This window comes from Podarcis vaucheri, assembly GCF_965113315.1.
Source record: "Podarcis vaucheri genome assembly, chromosome: 12".
NCBI classification, from domain to species: Eukaryota; Metazoa; Chordata; class Lepidosauria; order Squamata; family Lacertidae; genus Podarcis; species Podarcis vaucheri.
In genome coordinates, this window is record NC_138750.1 from 38,026,195 (window position 1) to 38,032,194 (window position 6,000).

Here is a 6,000-nt window from a genome sequence, read left to right on the forward strand (position 1 = left end):
CCCAACTTTGGGTCCCCAGATGTACTACGACTCCCATCGTCCCTGACCACTGCTGGCTATGGATGATGGGAGTTGTAGTCCAACAAGAGCTAAGGACCCAAGGTTGGGAAAGGATGCTCAAGTACCCAGCAGATTTAATTAGGCTTTTATGGTATGTTCAGGGGTGAAAAGTAGGGTGAAGTATATAAGCAGATGGGTGGTCCGGCAAGCGCTGTCAGTTTGTGGGGGCTGGCCTTTTGCACCAGCAACTTCTGCCAAAACTGGCATGTCACTCTGCAAAAAGTCCTGCTCGCTTTTCAGAACAGATGAATGCCCAAGCAGTTGACTTCCTCTTCTGCTTTATGATGTCCACATGACACTGGGTCAAGTGTTTCTGCAATAACAAAGGCTTATAAAAGGCAAAGTGTACACAGGTAGTGTTGAATTTTAACACATCAGTTGGCCAAGGTGAATTAATCTAGAGGGTATCCTGCACTAGGGGAAATGTGTTCGCCTTTGCTGCACTTGTTTAACTGGCAGCACAAATTATATTTTAACCATTTGGCTCTATCTGTCTAGCACAGGGTACAAAAGCAGGGAGAAAGACAGAGGAATGGAAAACTTGGGTGAAGGGGAATGGAATATATTTGGAGAGAGCCTGGCTGGCAGGCTGGAACAGGCCATTCCTCACTGCAACATTTTGTTGCAGTTCCCATTTTGTATCTACCGTATTTTTCGCTCTATAACACGCACCCGACCATAACACACACGTAGTTTTTAGAGGAGGAAAATCTGTAGGCATGCCACCCATAGGCATTCCCTCCATAACACGCACAGACATTTCCCCTTACTTTTTAAGAGGAAAAAAGTAAGTGTTATGGTGCAAAAAATACGGTATATTTGTATGAGGGGCTAATGCTAAATAAATAGTGGCTTACCTCATGCCACCCTGCAGACTGAGATGTCATTAATTACATTTTTATACCATCTTTTCTCCAATGAGGGTACTTCATCTGGTTCCTTCCCCTCACCTCTTTCCCCGCCCCCCTGTAGAACAGGTTGGTTTTATAGTGACTGGTCCAAGGTCAACCAGTGAGTTTGTTATTTTAATTAAAATATTTATTTGTGTGTGTATCACACACACATATATTATCTAGCAATTTTCAATATAAAGTAACAATAAAATGAGTTTGTTTTTCAAATTGCTATAGGCTGTATCCAACAGTGTTTGTGCCCGAGCAGCACAGAATTAGATTTGTGGGGTGGGATTTTCCCTTCCTCTCTTCTCTCTCTCTGCAACTTTCCATGTGCCCCCAACATCAGCTCTGGAGAAAATACTTTGGAATTCCCACTTTTTATTTACCTTCTTGTTTTTTGTACAGGGAATTTTTTAAATCTTTAATCTTCAATGTTTAATGTATTATTGTGTTTTTATATACAGTGGTACCTCAGGTTAAGTACTTCATTCGTTCCGGAGGTCCGTACTTAACCTGAAACTGTTCTTAACCTGAAGCACCACTTTAGCTAATGGGGCCTGCTGCTGCTGCTGCTGTGCCGCCGGAGCACGATTTCTGTTCTCATCCTGAAGCAAAGTTCTTAACCCGAGGTAATATTTCTGGGTTAGCGGAGTCTGTAACCTGAAGCGTATGTAACCCGAGGTACCACTGTATGTTGGAAGCCGCACAGAGTGACTGAGGCAACCCAGTCAGTTGGGCAGGGTATAAATATTATTATTGTTGTTGTTATTATTATTATTGTCTAGCACATCCCTATTTTCATCAGAGACATGTTGGAGGGTATGTTTTTATGATCTTAGCTTCCTATTTTCGCAGATTCAGGCTTGGGTGACGCAGCAGGATCACCCCTGGCCAGGCAAGGTCAGTGGGACTGAGAAGCTGCATCTGGAACAGTAACATAGAACAGAACTGGTTTACTGCCTCCGTTATCTATAGCGCTGGCACAGACGCTGTAAATGTCAGGAGTGTCTCCATAATGAAGACTTAAGATTCCTACACCAGGTCAAAAAGAGGACACTGTAGCATTTAGCCTCATAGTGTGGTTTGCAGCACAAGCTCTCCCAAGGTTGGACAGCGTTGAGAAAAGGAGCTGCCTTTGAAGGCCTTATAGGTGTCCACACAGTACATGCTCAATATACTGATATCTCCAGCCTGTTCTAAAGTTTCACAGTGAGTGATTGAATTGTATGCTATTAATATAACCCACAATGGCCAAATGCCACTGAAACAGAGCAGCCTTATCTTGCTTTATGATAATACCTGCAGAGAAAACAAAACCCAAAGCTGTATGGCCACTAAGGCTATCATTTTATGAACTTTTTACCTTTACTGTGGGAGAGGGATGGGGAAGATATAGCAACACAGATGTTTATTAGTAATTTGTATTAATAATGGTTTTATTGTGTATTTCTGTAAAATTGTTTTAGTTTGCTGTACACCACTTAGAAATATTTTTTAGTTAGCAAGTGGTAAAGAGATTGTCCAAATAAATGAAATAAACTACCAGCTTGGTTGGCTTCTATATGCAAATTAGGTGGTGTTGGAGGAAGGAGCTGTCCTTTGTCCCAATGAGCAAAATATCCTGGACCAGCCCTCTCAAAATCATCCCAAAATGTGTCTGAATGTTAGGGGAATCAGTTTATAGAGCAATAAGTTGGCTGCATGAATGCAGACCCAAATGATTGACAATGTAGCTTCCTAGTTTATTGTGATTTCGCTTTTTGTGCTTGCTGACCAGTCTTTTCTTGCCATAGTTGTGGTTTAGCACTAAACCAGAAATGTTGTGGGGAGCTGCAGGCAGGGATGTGTGGATGGTACCCAGGAAGAGGATGCCCAGATTTTGTATAGCAATTGTTTGGGGTTTTTTTTTGCCTGCACCAGCTACACTGATTCTGACACTTACTACTAGGCTGTTAGACTAGCAGGAATCAGCATGGGGCACAATTGTCATCCCATGACTGACTTTGGCTTGTGACCGTCAGGGTCATGTAATCAACACACCTGGAAAGCCTCCTTTGACAAGAAGCCTTAATTTTATCTACTTTCTGAAAATTTCGGCATTGCAACTTCATAAGAAATCTAAGATTTATTAAATGTTTTATCCAGGGGTGCCAACTTGAATAAAATATTGGGGGGGGGCAGGTAAGCCCCACCCCACATAAACAAGTCAAGGTGCACACACACCGTTTGAATGGCAATGACCATCAACTTTGCGGGGCAGCCCCCACAGATTTTATTGGGCGGGCACAGTGGCGTAGCGTGGGTTGTCAGCACCCGGGGCAAGGCAAGTAATTTGTGCCCGTGCATTTGCACCCCCTAACCCTAACCCCCAGATGTTGCGCCCGGTGCGGCCGGCCCCCCCTGCACCCCCCACGCTACGCCACTGGGCGGGCAAAGGGACCTCAACCCCTAGGAGTTGGATCCTATGGTCTTATCTGTATATTACAATAAATTGGCATCACAAGGGTTGATGTCAATCAACCCTCCCCCCACGCTTCTTAAAATTTATCCATCTCGCTTATAGATTTGATGAGATGTGGAAATCCGTCAGTGTCTATACCAGTGTTTCCCAACCACTGTTCCGCGGAACACTAGTGTGCCGCGAGATGTTGCCTGGTGTGCCGCGGGAAAAATTAAAAAAATTGAAAGATTTTTTTTTAAGTCAAATTTTCGATTGGGGCGCCGTCACTAGATGACCCCTGGGGTTCCCTCCCTCCCTCCCGCTCTGCGCCTCCCTCCTCCTCCGGGGAGGCCCTTCCTGGCTCTCGGCCAAGGCTTGGCGGCTGCCACTCACTCGCTCGCTCGCCCACCCGCCCCTCCATCCCTGCACCCGGCCTCTCCCCCTCCGTCCCCGGCGCGGGGGCTGCCGGGATCCGTAGTCCCCTCGCCCTTGGGCTCCGCGCCCGCGCGGGGTGCGCAAACTACGTTTCCCAGCGTGGCCTGGACGGGCCGGGCGTTTTGTTTGAAGCGCTCTTCTCCCGGCCATGGAATGAGCGTGGCGGCGGTGGCCGGGTGGGCAGGGGCTCTTCTGCGCAGACCCCGCGCAGCCTGCCTGCGCCCCCGCGGAGATCGGGTGGCAGGATGGAGCCCGGGGATCCCCGTGGAGGCAGAGCGGCGGAGGCGGAGGCTGCCCACCAGGTAGGGCTGCGTCGGGGTTTTTTTTATTTTTGCAATGCTGCATCCGCGCCGGAGGGGATGCATCGGACCGCGGGGAGACCCCTTGGCGGGCGTGCAAGGCAATGCATGCGTGCAGGCGTTGCATGGAGTGCAGTGCAATGCAATGGCAACGCGGCGCCCTGCATGCATGCATGCAACTTCCACCGGCGCTCTGGACTTGGCAGGTGAGGGGGGTCCCCAGTGGGCGGCAGAGAGAGCCGGGAGGGCGAAGGGGAGCCAGGGGGGAGCAGCGTTGGTCCCCGAGCCGAGCCCGGGGGGAAACTTCGGCGTTGTTGCGCCGGGTGTTGGAAGTGGAGGCTGGCGGGGGCCCCTCACCTGCAAAACCTGGTCGCCTCTCATATATTTCGTGCATTGCATTCATCGCCCGCTTTCTCCTCCAAGGAGCTCCCGGGGGCGCCGCGTGGTTCTCCCTGTGTTATCCTCGCAACAACAGCCCTGCGAGGTGGGTCAGGCCAGTGGCGTAGCGTGGGTTGTCAGCACCCGGGGCAAGGCAAGTAATTTGCGCCCCCTAACCCGTGGATTTGCGCCCCCTAACCCGTGGATTTGCGCCCCCTAACCCTAACCCCCAGATGTTGCGCCCGGTGCGGCCAGCCCCCCCTGCACCCCCCACGCTACGCCACTGGGTCAGGCGAGTGGCCCAAGGGAGCACCCAGGGATTGTCCTGGCCAGGTGGGGTGATTTGAACCCTGCTCTCTGCCCGGTCTTCGTCCTCATTTAGCCCCCACATGTGCATGACTGTGCATGACTGAGGTTTCCCCCCCTCATCTTGGCTATAGTGTGAGTCTGTGCTGTTAATTAATGGGGTTCTGCCTTCGGAGAAGATGAGCCAGCCCTCAAGGAGGTGATTATGTAATTTGCTAGCAATTCATGTCCCTCCCGGCGTGACGCTGCGCGCTGACGTCACGGGGCTGTAATGGTGGTGTGCCTCGAGATTTTTTTCATGAAACAAGTGTGCCTTTGCCCAAAAAAGGTTGGGAAACACTGGTCTATACAGTACATTCAAACTGCTAAAAGAGACCAGCATTCATGCATTCCCCAAAGCAATGTGTTCACAAGGAAAGGGTTTTTTTATACTATAGCAAGGGACAGACAATTAGCTACAAGCTCTATGCCCAGTGCAACTTCCAAGTACTGTATATACTTGAGGAGCAGAGAGAGAATTGCAAAAATCCTCCTGTCTGTTAACATCAGCATCTCCTTGACTGACTTTCAGGGAAGAATTCTCCTGGCGCAAACCTTGAGGTCAGGCCCTGCCACTGTGTCAAGCTGACTCATTCTGAAAATGAAGAGCCTATCAAGCATAGCAAGAACACAGGACCCTCTTCAGAATACACTAAGACTCCTAGGAGAGGCCTGACTGGACCTAGGAAAAGGTCAGAGGTGGGAGATTTTTAAAAGCTATTTGGTACCATGTGGTGCATAACAATTCAGTGTAGCTGTTGGCAATGAAATGCAAATAGATTAATAATAATAATAACAACCTCGTACTGATCTTCTCTAAGGGATTTACAATATACGTACAAGCATATATGTAGGTTTTGGTGTCTTCGGGTGTCTTCCCGTGTAAGAGTCGGGGTGTCTGGGCGACGTTTCGACGAGGTCTCACTCGTCATCTTCAGGCTGGTGCTTTCGGCTTCTTGTTACTGGAACAGAGCAGAATCTGGTGTTTGAGTTCCTATAAATACTGTTGAGGGGTGTGGTGTATAGCCTCCAACGTTCTGGGCATATATCAATATACAAGAACAAATGAAAATGCAACAATCAAAAACACAGTTAAATGCTCAACATATATGCAACATTGTCACAGCAACACCGGCCCTGCTGTTTG